Raw genomic sequence first — 15,229 nt, forward strand, 5'->3', positions numbered from 1 at the left:
GTGCTGCTCGGACCTAGCTCTCTTATTCCTTCTCATTCTATCTCTCTCCTTAATCTTGTATACATCAATCTATTGGGCATGAGTTATCAACCTAGAAAGATTCATCTCACTATTCAGCATAGAAAACCTACACTCCTTAACCACATAACTAGACACTCCAGTCACAAACTTACTCATACTAGCCCAATTATCAGCCACTAAGTCAGGAGCATACTTGGCCAACTGATTGAACTTTAGACAGTACTCCCTAATAGTCGTAGAGCCCTGTCGCAGGTTCATAAAATCTTCCACCTTTGCCTCCCTCATCTCCAAAGGGAAAAACTTATCCAGGAATGCATCCTGAAACTCTTGCCAAGTTGTAGGGACAGCTCTCTCACCTCTACCTTTCTCCAAGCAACAACCCAGTCATAAGCAAGGTCTTTCAACCTATACGAAGCCAACTCCACACTATGTTTCTCAGATACATGCATCACCTGAGTAATCTTCTGTACTCCTCTAAAAATAACTGTAGATCTTCATCAGACTTGGACCCATAGAATTCCGATGGATTCATCTGCATGAAGTGATGGATCCTAGAAGCAGCTGAATCACCACCCTGCAGCTGTGGAGCTGGGGTCGGGTTGGCCTGAACATTTGCAGTAACAGCTTGGGCCAGCGCCTAAAAGGATGCTTGAAATTCACCATGAGACACGTTTTCATTCAATGGGTCAGCAGGTTGAGGTTGCTGACCATCATTATTTCTTCTCGCTCGACGTGGAGGCATATTTTTAAAAGAGGAGAGCACAAATCAATAGCAGAGAGAGACACTTTAAGCACGATAGACTTCTAAAAGAAATAATCACACTTTTTCCTAAAACGTCTTGTAGCCTCTTGCTTATAGATGTGGCGCGCTACACACCAATGATCAAGACTCTGCTTAACGCGGCTTGTCAGACTCCCTAGGACACCTTAAAATCTTAGGCTTTAACCAAGTTTGTAATTCCCCGAAAATGGGTTTCGGAGCGTCACACGGTGCTTGAGGCTACAAGTAGTCCCAAGCTAACCCTTTGAGCTATTTTCATTTAGTTCAACACGAATCGATGGAGTTTCTATAAATAACCCTTAAATATCAACAGAGAAATCATCATCCAAGAATAAAAGAATTTTAGAAAGATAACAAAGTATTACTTATTAGTCAACTCCCAACATCTATACTAGTCTGACAAGCCTTTAAGAGAATCAATAAAACCAGTGAGCCACTGAGACATGCCCCAACTGACTCATACTCAGTTATCAAATGTAAATAATTCCGTGAAACCAATATCATACATCACGTCCTTGGAACATGAGGACTCACCATAATAGAGGATGCAAAATAGCGTGCCCAAAGAATCACTATCGAACCTAGAACTGAGCACCTAAACCTATATTCTGAGAAAATGCAGCCCACATCCAAAGATGTAGGTCAGTACCATGGAAAGGAATCGAGTATATGGGGGTATATGTAGTTTTATAAACATCATCATCATAAATATTGATAAGAAATATGCAGGATGTATGAAAGGCTCACATAGCCTGAAGAAAGTCATCATAATCATGAGAGGATGAAATAAGTACAATAACATATGTGAGTCATCATATAATTTGTCAATCACTTTCAGTTCATCAAGAATATCAATTCTCATAATGTAAATATCATTTAAATCTTCCGAAAGAATAACTTTCACAATTCCACTTTCAAATAACTTCACCACTCACCATAGACACAAGGAAACACACACACACTAGGAGATCCTATAACCGACATAAACCATGTGAGCTACATAGAGTCCAACGTACAACCCACATTGGGGAAAGCCGTTCTATCCTTGCCATCAGAGTAGGACTATCGATATCAAATTCAAACAAACTAGTGATTACTATATATAAATCAGCCTCAGGTTCACTCCTATGGGGGCATGTAGTTCTAGGGAAGTAAGGTCGCTTTATACCTCCCACTCGGTGCTTCAGATTATTTCAAAGAAAATTCACAACAAAACAATTTCAGTAATATATAAGTATACATCGGGAGCCATCATGCTTCCCATCTATCAAAATCAACCACGTTGTGGATTTCTTTCACGCTCGAGTTCAAAATAACTTCATTAAGACCAAAAGGTCAATTCATTCAAAATAACTCAAATATTCAACATCAACGTGCTTATAACACACACTTTCTCAAAAAAACATAATTTTCAATGGGGATTCATGACCCAAATATCAAAATCATGATAAATATCGTTCAAGATTCATTTTTTATATCTCCACACATGTAAATTTATCTTTCAAAATCATAAACATCAAGATTTCATAATAATCATCATAAGATATGGGTCCATCCTTCAAATTCATAAAAATCAAATAAAAATCGTGCGTTTGTAAAGAAAATTACTTTTGGGCACAAAAACAAAAGAGAGTTCTTATTGAAAAACCCCACATACCTTGAATGATGAACTTTCGATCGATACTTGTTTTTGAGATGTTAATCGTGCCTTTGAATAATGGTTCTTGGAGTTCTTGAACTTGGAACTTGGAATCTTGAATAAATTTGTAGAATTAATGGTGAACTTTGGAGGTTCTTGAAGTTGGATGTAGGAGCTTATGGTTTTTTTAGGGAATTTTATGAAATATAACATATAATGCTTCTAATGGGCTTTAATATAGGGTTTGGATGGATTTTGGGTGAGGGGGAATGACCAAAACGCCCCTAAAAAATAAATAATTCTCGAATCTGTCCTTTGGTGGACTATTTTGATAGTCTGAAGTAGATTTACCATAACATTTTACTCCGATATCCAAATTGGATTAAACCAATTTCATTCAAAAGAGGAGTCTCATATATTTCTATTGATATATAGTATCTCACCCAAATCATTGTGCACGAGGAGTTATGATCATTTGAAGTTGACCCAAAAATTTGCTTTTGATAGGATGAAGTAGATCGACCATAACTTTTTGCTTCGATAGACAAATTGGATAAAACTAATTTCATTCCAAAAAGGACTTGTAGAGATTTCCGCTGATATATAGTAGATCACCCAGATTATTATGTACAAGGATTTATGATCATTTAAAGTTGGAGAAAAAATACGTCAGGCCTCAGTGCTTTTTCCTGCATGTTTTATTGTTCACTACTATTCACGGTTTGATCAGAATGTTCATAACTCGTCGCTCGGGTGTCCGTTTTGGATGATCCACATATCGTTGGAAAGATTATTCAATACTCTTCATAATGGTGGGTCATAATATAAGACATTCTACATGGAAAATTTATAATTCTTTCTAGAAGATAGAACCCAACACATTTACGCACAAAATTTCAACAAAAAATTTCCCGGGGTATTACAAAGACCTACTATTCGAGTAACCCATAGCCCTCAATCTCAAGGGCTCTTTTCATTTCCAGTTGCCCTTGATAGATTCTTGTATTGCCTTTTTTATGTCTGCTTTCTCTTTTTCTGCTATCTCCACCTCTATCTGAGTCACCTTTGTCGCCGCTATTCTCTCAGCCTTTTTCTTTTTCTGCATTTTCTTGGCTCTGCTCTTGTCATTATCATCCTGCCTCTTTCTCTTCCCTTATTCTGCTTCTTTGTTTTTCCTTTTTTCTTCTTTACTAGCTCCGTAGAGAGATTAATGATTGGGAGTTCATCCTCCGATTCTTCAATTACCTGCCCTGCAGGTATCATAAATTGGTGTTGCTATAACACCCCAACATCTGCCTTTACTTTGTTCAAGGCCTCTCTAAATTTAGCAAGGTTTGCTTCTGTCATTTCTTTTGCCCTGGTGTCAAAGCAGTTTTCCACATCTGCAACCCATCCAGGCAAAGTAGCAAAAGGCTCAAGGGTATCCTTGATTCTCTTATCTATAGCAGTGGCAAATTGTTTGGCAAAGGCATGTATCTATGTTTCACACCACTTAGCCTGTTTGGACACTTTTTTTATATCAATCGATTGAGCTATAACTCCTACTGATGTTGTAGGAGCTGAAGGACCTGGCTCATCTTCAGGTACTAAACCTGCCTATACTGAATAGATTGGTGGTACAGTTTCAGAGTTTTGTACCTCCACCTCAGGTACTGAGCTAGGACTTGCAACTGATTACTCTACCTCAACCCTTACCCCTCTGTCAAGTGTCAGCCTTGGCTGATTTTTATCATAGCGAATAGGGTTGTAGGTTTTTGTGGCATGTAGCTTATCATCAAAGCCCTACTATCTTGGGTACCCTACTTCTATGCATAACCTTGTAATCAAACAAGGGAATGGATAAGCAGTGTGTGACCTTTTAAATCGAATCTTTATCTTTTTGGCAATAATCTCTCCAAAGTTCAAGTTGATGTTGGCCACAAGAAATGCTACCAATATAGCTTGATCATCACCAAAAATGTTGTCTCTATCAGTTGGCATCAAATAAGTGCGCTCGTTACCTCACCAAAACTTTGCTTATTGAGTCAAAAAAGCATTGTAAATATGTTCACTAGGTTTTGTCAGCCATATAGGATCACCATCAGCTATTAGTGTAGCTATCCAAGGACGCTGGTTGTCCTTAGTCTTCAAGCGATGGTAGAATGTCAGAGCGGTGAGCCGAGGAGTGAAGTTGGGTCCATGTAAGAATTGGTTGATAGTCATGTCAGAGACATCTATATTTACCCCTCGAACTGGAACTCTGGTCAACAAAGGCTGATCTGATGTGGTTTTTCCTTTCTTGCACATACCCTCTAACCTAGCCTGATAGTTCCTGTAGAATTCCTAGACTAATGTAGGACAAATGGCTTTCCTCCCTCAGAAGTCTATTCTAACCTCTAGTCTCTAAACTTCTACTCAACTATAGGATACTCTTTCAACCCTGTGATGATGACTCTCATTTCTGAAAAAACTGGCCTCTTAGTAGGTCTTCTTTTCATTCTCGTCAGGCCCTTAAGAAAGATATTCTCTACATTAGGGATCTTCCATATGGCATTATCTCAAACCATGAGATTCTTACATTTATTTAAAGTTCCCTAAACTGGAGGTTCCTTCTCAACTTATTTCTCTGCAGAAGGAGATTATGAGGATGGTTTCTTAGACTCAAATTTGTCATACCCAGTATGTTCTGACTCCTATTTTTCAAATTCAACATTCTCAAACTCAGACTGTTCGGAATTAGTTTGTTCAGAACTCTTCTTCTTAGAAGATTTGCTTTCAACTGGTGTTGTAGTTTCAGCATCATCACTATCTCCACCTTAACTAGTGGAGGTGGTGGAGGCTTTTTAGGGCTCAACTTCTTCTATTCTGAGCAATGGTACTTCTTCCCCATAATCAGAGTCTTTGTCAATGAGCTTCCGAACCACATTTGGCTTGGTAACTTTCTTTTGAGTGTTGGGACTCTTTCTTTTAGGTGCCATTTCAATATTCCAATGGCAACAAGAAAACAATATTCAGTACTCAAAATTAAAACACAAGCCTGCTATTTAATTCCAACAAATCATGAAAAACAAATTCTAATAGTACAGGTGCAGAAGGCTTTGACGACATATCCTGATAAGCCATCACATTTTTGAAGCCTATCAGCTATGTCGTCATCCTTAAATAGTGACGGTTTCTTTTAGCCAACTTGTGACAACATGGGCTAATAAGGCATCACTCTTGTGATAACCTAGCAGCAATGTCATCAACTCAGGGTACAACCCAACTCAATTTTCATTCTCAATTTTGGAACCAAATTTTTATTAGAATTGCATTGAGATTTCCATTCTTTGAACTATGGTTTCAATTTTTTGCAATTTAAGTACAACTCCATGGCAATCTTTAAAATTGATTTATTATTCTTGATAACCAAGTTTGCATCAAGCTTACCACTTTGTCAAGGAAAAGAAGAGATAAACTTAAAGCATACCTGTGAGTTTACCACTTAATCATATGAGAGAGAGAGGGAAGAACAGATGGGAGAGGTTTTGTTTTAGATTTCCTTTTCACTCCCACAACTACTAGGAGAGATGAGTTCTTGTTCTAATTGGGAACTATTTTGAAAGGAAATAAATATCCTAACTAAGAAAGGAAATAAACAAAAGGCGGGTAACTGAAAGGTTTTCTATCTGGGCCGGGTCGGATTTAATTTAAATTAGGCCCAGAGTTTTTTATTTTAGAGTTGTGGCTGACAATAACTTGTGATAAGGCATCACGTTTGTGATAGCCTATCAGCCAGGTAGTTAGCCTTAACAGTGAAGGCCTCAATTTTTGGTCTTGCTGACGACATTTTGTGATAAGCCGTCACAGTTGTGATAGCTTATCACGAATGTCGTCAAGAACACTTGATTGGCGTTGATCAATTTTTTCCTTGACCTTTTCATACCTTTTTAGTTCCTTATGATTATTACCTAAATAAATAAAAATAGACTGTATTAAAATAAAACCTTGGGTTGCCTCCCAACAATGCTTGATTTAATGTCGCGGCATGACTTGATCATCTTGACTACTCAAACTTCGTCAAGACACCAAGGAGATACCTCTTTCAACCTGCATCAAACACATCCACAACAGTCATGACATCCCACTTTTTTTGTTGTTTCATGGATGGATGCATTTTAAAACTTACCCCTTTATCGTTGAGCATCAATTTGAGCTTGTTTAGCTCCATGTCAATGATTACTCTTCCAATAGCTAAAAATGGTCTACCCAAAATAATGGACACTTAAAAATCCACATCACATTCAAGTACCACAAAATCAACCAATGTATCACGTAATATTCCCTCCGGTCGCTTCACGGATCTATCTGCCATTAGCAATTGCATGTTTGTGGGAGTAGGATCCCCCAAACCCATTTTTTATAAACAGCTAACAACATTAGATTTATGCTAGATCCTAGATCACATAGTGTTTTATCAAAATCCAACAACTCGACAGTGCAAGGGATGGTAAATGCTCCAGGATCCACCTTCTTTTGAGCTAAGGACCTTGTAGAAACAGCACTACAATGGTAGAGATTGTCTACTAGTTCATAGCTCGCCGTTCTCTTCTTTCTCACCAGATCATTCATAAACTTTGGATACTCTAAAATTTGTTTAAGTACATCAATCAATGGCATATTAATTGTCAATTGTTTTAGTATCACCATGAACTTGTTTAACTGTGACTCATCAGCTTTCTTTTTCAATTGTTGGGGAAAGAGAGGTGGTGGTATTGGCTTTTTTTTCAATATAGTTAGCCTCTTCTTTTGAGTTGGCCTCAACTCTGTCTTGAGCATCCATAGCCTTCACCTTTTCAATCTTGCCTAAAATCAAATGCTTAGTCAACAAGTCCATTTATATCTTAAGGTGGGATATTTCCTGATCTCGCTCCTCATCTCTTCTACATTGTTCCGCAGACCTACTAATAAAATAGTCAAGCCAACTACCTTAGAATCCCTGGTATGCTAAACCCAACTCTGCTTGGTCATTCTATCAGTATATCTGAAGCCTCTAGGAATGTAAGATCAACAAACGAACCACTCGTAGCATTATCTACTATCAGGTTTGTCATAGAGTTAAAATCCCTGTATAAAGTCTCCATCAAGGGTAAATCTGTCATGTTGTGGCTCGAACACTGTGATAGCTTCGTCTTAAATCTCTCCTATATTTCATGCAAGGCTTCAGTAAGGAGCTGTCAGAAGTTGCTGATCCCATCCCTCAACTGTACCCTCCTGGAGGGTGGAAAGAACCGTGCTAGGAATACATCTTTCAACTGCCTCCAGTGCATTATGGAATCTGAAGCCAACTCATTCAACCACATTATTACCTCCCCAGATAGAGACAACGGGAACAATCTTAACTGGAGAGAATTTTTACCAACTCCTAGATTATCGAAGGATTTGCAAATGGTGATAAAGTTCACCAAGTGCATGTTTGGATCATCACCAGGCAGGCCACCAAATAACCCCTTCGAATTCAGGAGTTGAATCATGGTACAAGTTATGCTGAATTTTGCACCAGGCTCCAACGGTGGAGGAATGATCGTACCTATTGCACCTGCTTCGTCCATCTCATCAACATCATCGAACAAATTATATTGGACAGGCTGATGTCCTTGTCTTTCTCTATATGGATGGTTCCGATTGACATTACACTACAATGGTGCAGCAAGTTGCTCTTCTCTCCTTGGGTTTTGAGGATTCAATAATGCCTCATAACCTAAGTCTTCGTTATCAGGATTTGGATGATGCTCCTGTTGATCGATATTTTGAACATTAACTTGATCCCTAGCCAAGGTGGCTAGTCTCTCATCTTTTGCTTGGTCTGCCATTCTACTAATTTTTTGGGGTTCTGGATTAAATAGTAATAATGTTTCTCCTGAACTTCTGGTATTTGGTATACACAGACCTAAACCTGAAATAAACAAAAATAATAAAAAAACATAAAATTAGAACTTAAACTAACAGTTAATTAGTGGTGAGTATTCCTGCCTATCACGCGGGTGACCTGAGTTCGATCCCTGGCAACGACGCTATTTTTTATAACACTCAAAGTACACCTCTAGCATAAGAATGTAAGAGATCATTAGCAATATAAAACCCAACTAGGTTGGGATCAATCCCACACATGGAATAAGGTGTCAATGCAAGTCGTTGGCATTTAATCAACTGGTAGCTGTTATTTCCTAAAGAGGGGGTTTTTAAAAGTAGCAAGTAAGGTTATCACATAGATGATACAGTTTGTAATCAATATAAATGGAATACCAAAGTTATGTTCACCATGGGTTTTGGGAATTGACAGATACTAGGTACTGCTTAAGACTCTTGAAGTAAGTAGGAACAGCAGAATATCCCTGACGATGATACTATCTGACTTATCTTTCGATCTCACCAAAAAATTTATTATCTAATTCTCTTAAACTTAGATAACATATCTATTTTCAATAGGTTGTTATCTCAGGTAGATTAATCCAGTTATGGCATCAATCATTAAAAAAAAGATTGGTAACTTCTAAGTCCCTATTGATAATTCACGTCCTCTAGTTCATTTGTTTGTTAAAAGAAAATAAGCCTAAGGCATAACCTATTGTTTGCAACCAATAGATTGAGTTAAAGCAACTGAATTTCAAGACGTTTTACTACTCTTTGAATCCTTTAAATACGTAGCATCATATCAAACCCTAATCCATGGATTCCATAACTTAGGCTAATGGAATTATCCGCTCATGATTTGAGGAAAGAAATAATAAGTTGATTTCATGATAACATGGATAAAATTATGAATGGATGAAAACCAACAAGTATCTCTTCAATTGAATCACAAGATAGAAATCCACCATAATTGATAAGTGCTTAAGAGAAAACAAGAAAATACTTGATGAAAAAGATGAGGCAATGTACGTGACTGAAAAGCACTGAATAAAAACCTAAAAACTTCTATTTATACCTAAGCCTAATTATGGAAATAAAATAGCAAAATAAATAAATCTTTGCATTAAGTGATGGCCTATCAGCAATCTGACGCCTTATCACGGATGGTGTCAACTGGGCTTCAGTCTTCTTCAAGTTCTGTCTTAGGCTGATCTATCTCTGATGCCACATCATGGTTCTGACGGCGTATCACCAACATCGTCAGATTTCTTCTTCAAGTTTTGATTCTCTGGTTAAGGCTGACGCCATTCCTGATGCCTTATCACCATTTTGATGCCTTATCACCAATTGACTTGACAACGTCTTCTCAGACTCAAGTTCCCAGTTTAGGCTTATACTGCTTCTGATAGCCTATCACAAGGCTGACGATGTATCACGAATGTCGTCAGCCATGTTTTCTTATTTTTTTTTGCATATTTTTCAAATCTTTTGCTCCGATTAAATTTAATTATGTCCATGAATATGTTGTTAGTTTGATTTCAAGTTAAGAGTATATAGGTTTTCAAGTGAAATAAGCCAATATATATTTTGAATGTTATAATCTTCATGCTAATTCCCTAATTATGAATTGAATTGTGTGACCATGATGTTTTTGCATGATTGCCCATTACCATGCTCAAGTTTATGACTCTTATGTATTTGATGAAATGCCTAAGTATTGGATTTTGAGAAATGACTCATCATTATGTTTTGAAACTCCTGTATAGCATTAACATTGTTTTCCATTGAGTTTTGGAGAGTTATGATCACCCGTTACTTAGCTGTTTACATAGTTTTTAGTGATTTTAGAATGGTTTCAGATAAACCACGAGCCTTGTCATTTATTTAGTATCATGTTTAGTTGTGTTTAGTTTAGTTGAGTAGTCAATGTTATTTAGTTTGGAGTAGGATTCATCACCGAGCGAACCCAAGGATGGGGGCATTTCTTCCAGGTTAAGGTTTGACCCTTAGTAACAATCCCCGAGTTACAAAACTACGTAGAAAGCGTAGGTTGATATGTCTTCCTTCTAATTTAGGGTTGATACATATCTAATAAGTACTCCTACAAGATTAGGGTGACACTTTAGTCCTTTGGGAAGCATTCTAGTAGATCCATACAGCTAGTGTTAGTACCTATGGAATGGTACTAACACCCATCTAATTGGGGATACAGGTTAGACCCTGATTAGCTTATAGTAAGGCATGTTGGTTAGATGTAGATTCAATATTCAGTATTTAATTTAGTTCAGGTTTGCATTGACCATAGCATATAATTTTAAGTTATTTAGTTATTATTTAGTATTTCAGTTTACAGGCTCTTTTAGATCATGTTATACGTTAGGTCATGCATTCTACATAGTAACCCATGCATATCAGCATAACCTCATCTTGCATACCAGTACATTCAAAGTACTAATTATATATATTTTCTTTGTGCCAATGATATCTTATATCATAGGTACAAATGCTCCGTTTCTTGACCAAGCTTAGACAAATTAGCCTATCAACAACAGTAGTCATGGTAAGTTCTTATCTATCGAGGACATGGTTATTTATTTCAATATATCTCAATAGTTTTGCATTTCATTTCAGCTAGACGGTTGGAGTTAGTTGGGTCATGTCCCTTCAACTCTTTTATGTTAGTTTAGAGGATTTTGGACACTATCAGACAATCAGTTAGTTTTATTAGTTTTTATAAGTCTTGATAGTTATTTTTCTTCAGATTTGAAAATTTAGTTGCATGTTCAGTATATAATACCTTATGGCATTTTCAGTTAAATTCAACGCCTATTATTTCTGATTAATTTTATTTAGTTATCATAGTAGGTACGGGATCAGAGGTTATCTTAGGGTCACTTGTGATCATAAGCACCATTGTCGTGACTAGGGGCTAGCCTTGGGTCGCGACAATGTTGTGACTTTCTTGGATCATGTTATTTCTAGTGAGGAGATTATGTTGGATCCATAAAAGGTTGTTGTTGTTAAGGGGTGGCCTAGGCCCACATCTCCATCTGATAGTCAGAGCTTTTTAGGGTTAGTCAGGTATTATAGTCGGTTTGTGGAAAGATTTTCTTTGATAGCTGCCCCATTGATGAAGTTAACTCAAAAGAAGGTTAAGTTTTTTTGGTTAGATGCTTGTGAGGGGAGTTCTTAGAAGTTGAAGGATAAGTTAACTTCGTCTACTATTCTAATGTTAAAAGAGGGTTGTGATGGGTTTGTGGTTTATTTTAAAGCAACTCGGGTAGGTTTTTTAGTTGTGTTTTGATGCAGCATGAGAAGGTGATTTCCTATTCTTTAAGGCAGTTAAAGGTGCATGAGAGAAATTATCCTACCTATGATTTGAAGTAGTTGGTCATTGTGTTTGCTTTGAAAATATGGAGGCATTATTTGTATGGAGTTAACACAGATATCTTTTCATACCATAAGAGTTTGCAGTACATGTTCACATAGAAGGAGCTTAATCTTAGGCAGAGGGATGACTTAAGCTTCTCAAAGACTATAACATGAGTCTTCACTACTACCCAGGTAAAGCTAATATGGTTGTTAATGCTCTTAGCAGGTTGTCCATGAGTAGTTTAGTGCATGAGGAGGAAGAAAAGTGAGGATTGGTGAAGGATATTCACTATTTTACTAATCTTGGGGTTCACCTATGGGACTCCAAGAATGGTGGTTTGATGGTGTAAGAATTTGTTAGATCATCTCTTGGTGAAGAGATAAAAAAAGCAATTGCCAGATCTTTTCTTGATGAAAATCAAGAGTGATGGTGGGGAAAAGGTAGTAGAGTTCGAGATTAGTGATGATGGTACTTTAAGGTACCAAGAAAGGTCGTGTATTCCTTAATGAAGAGGGATATGGTTGATTTTATTTCCAAGTGCATGGTGTGCTAACAAGTTAAGGTTGACCGCATAAGGCTTGGCAGGCTGTATCAAGAAATAAATTTTCATTAATATGGATTTTGTTACCGGTCTTCCTCAGTATCAAAACTAATTTGATTCAGTTTAGGTCATCATGGATAGGATGACTAAGTCTGCTCACTTTCTTCAAGTGCAGAGTACCTTTTTGGTGGAGGATTATATGAAGTTGCATCTTCAGAAGATTGTGAAGCTGTATGGGGTATCTATTTAGATTATTTTTTATTGTGGTATGCAGTTTATGCCTCACTTATGGTAGTTTTTCCAAAAAGTATTAGGGACTAAGGTTAGTCTCAGTACTTCTTTTCATCTGAAGTTGAATGGACAAGCGGAGAGAATTATTCAGACTTTAGAGGATATACTTCAGGCTTGTGTGATTCACTATAGTAGAAATTGGGTTGATCATCTACCTTGGGTAGAGTTTTCTTACAACAATAGCTATTATTCTAGTATTGGTATGGCCTTTTTTGATGCATTGTATGGTATAAGGTGTAAATCTCCTATTAGTTGGTTTGAGCTTGGGGAAGCGAATATATTTGGTTTAGATTTGGTGTATCAATAAATGGAGAAGGTGAAGGTAATTCAGGATAGTCTTAGGGCTACCCAAAGTTGCCAAAAGTCCTATGCAGATGTTAGGGATAGATACTTGGAGTTTGAGATTGGGGATAAGGTTTTCCCCAAGATATATCCAATGAAGGGAGTTGCGCAATTTTGAAAAAAAGGAAAGCGCAGGCCTTGGTATATTAGTCCTCATGAGATTTTACAAAGAGCAAGAAATGTTGCTTGTGAGTTAGAGCCGCCATCTAGCTCGGGTTCGGTTCATCCTGTATTTCATTTTTCTATATTGATAAGGTGTATTGGTGATCCTTCTTCAATTGTTCCTTTAGAGGGGTTTGGTATCTTGGATTCTCTATCTTATAAAGAGGTCCCGATAAAGATCTTAGATAGGCAGGTTTGTTGGTTGCAAACCAAGTATGTGGCTTCAGTTAAGGTTCTATGGCGATACCACAAGGTGGAAGAGGCTACTTGTGAAGCAGAGGATATGAAGTCTAAGTATCCAATCTTAGTTTCTGCTCCTGTGATTTATGCGGAAGGTATGTATTCTTTATCATACTTTAGTTTTCTAACTTAGTTAAAGGTTAGAATACATCCTGCATCTTTGTTTTCTAACTTAGTTATGGGTTAAAAGATATTTGATAATGCGAATGACTCTGTGTATGGATACCTCTACCTTGTCCATCATTCGGAGATGAATATTCCTAGTGGGGGAGACTGAAGCATCCTAGGATTTGTTCCTTAGAAAATTTCTTGGGATTCTATTATCTAGATCCAATACTAATCATATATACGAGCAATATGCTAGGGTACAAATGGTATGGTCATGTCGTATGCTGACCTGTATTGGTTGTTGGGATAAATTTGGGTCACTAGAATGGATACGACTTAGAGGGTATGAGTCGTATAGGTGGATACGTGTTGAATAGTTCTTTTACTTAATCTTAGTCTTGGTCACTTAGGTTGGGTTGAGTATGAGTGGCTTAACTTGAGCCATGAGCCAGAGTACAAATCCTACCTAGGACTCATATGGTAGACAATGTTCAATCCTCTTGGTATTACACTCTACCAGGGCTACGGGTGAGGGGTACAATCATATATTGTGATTACGACTTATTTGGATGAGTCGTATACTGGACAGTGAATGGTCTAAGGGTGGAGGCTCAGGATACAAGTGGCAGGTACCAACCGTATCTGAGGGTACGACTCATGAGGGTCAGTCATATCCCTATGATAGGTTTTTTGTGCAACTTAAGTTGGGGTATTTTGGATATTTTCCTACTTAGCCTAATAAGGTATCACGGCTTCTAACCAACTTGGAAGAGTATTTACCCTGTTATTCTATTCATTACTACTTAGAAATTACCCTTAAACACTCCATAACTCTCTCAAAAGCTTTAGGGAAAGGGGAGCTAGGGTTTCAACTAAGGGACTACTTTGGAGCTAGGGTTTCAACTAAGGAACTACTTTGGGGCTTTCTTTAATGATTTCTTTTAGTCATCTTTATTGGTTTAAGTCATGTTTCTCTTCCCTCTTTATTACTTCTTAAAAGGTATGGATTTTATGGATGTTTTCATGGTTTCAATATAGCATGATTTATGGTTTTTAAATATGATTTGGGATTTTGATATTAAATGCTTGCTTATGGTTTACTATGGTTTTAATTATGCTTTTATATGCATTAATGGTGGTTTTGGATAATTGGGTTGGATGAGAATGGTTTATTGGTAATTGATTTTGGTTTTGGTTATATTATGACCCTAGTGTGTTTGGTAAAATGTTTATAAAGATATGTGCATTGAATTGACTATTTTAAATGGAACTCTTGTATTTTTGGGCTTATATATAGAAACTTTAAATGGTTTAAATAGTTTTGGAAAGGTTAAAGGCTAATTGTCTATACTTTTGGAAAACATGGAATTCCCCAATTGATTTAATATGGTAATTGGAAGGCACTTGAAAGTCCGCTAAACCTAAACGGTTTGGTTGTGGATAAATGCTTGTGAGTATGGGTGGCATGATGATACCACTATTAAATGGCCTTGGTCATAAATAGAAAATGGGTTGTTTAGACATGATTTAAATTGGGCATTAATGGCAGGATATACAACTAAGCTGTAGAAGGTAGTGGTCCTGGGGGGATCGAAACTGGAAACTCATATTTGTTGATATGAGTATTGGTCTTAGTGGATCGTGTGCCTGATGTCACACTATTAGGGGATGTACTAGTCATCCCAGGGATATTTCACTGATCGTGTGGCTTTACGCACTGGAGCCCTTTCAGCAGGGGGAGCTGAACCCATATAGCCTGTGGGTAGTTTAGGACGGCAAAGCTACATAACCCAGGTAAAGGTTTTAAATGTATATTAAACTCGGTACCTTTCCTAGAACTTATATATATATATGGTTGTA

Source organism: Capsicum annuum, chromosome 2, assembly GCF_002878395.1.
Source record: "Capsicum annuum cultivar UCD-10X-F1 chromosome 2, UCD10Xv1.1, whole genome shotgun sequence".
NCBI classification, from domain to species: Eukaryota; Viridiplantae; Streptophyta; class Magnoliopsida; order Solanales; family Solanaceae; genus Capsicum; species Capsicum annuum.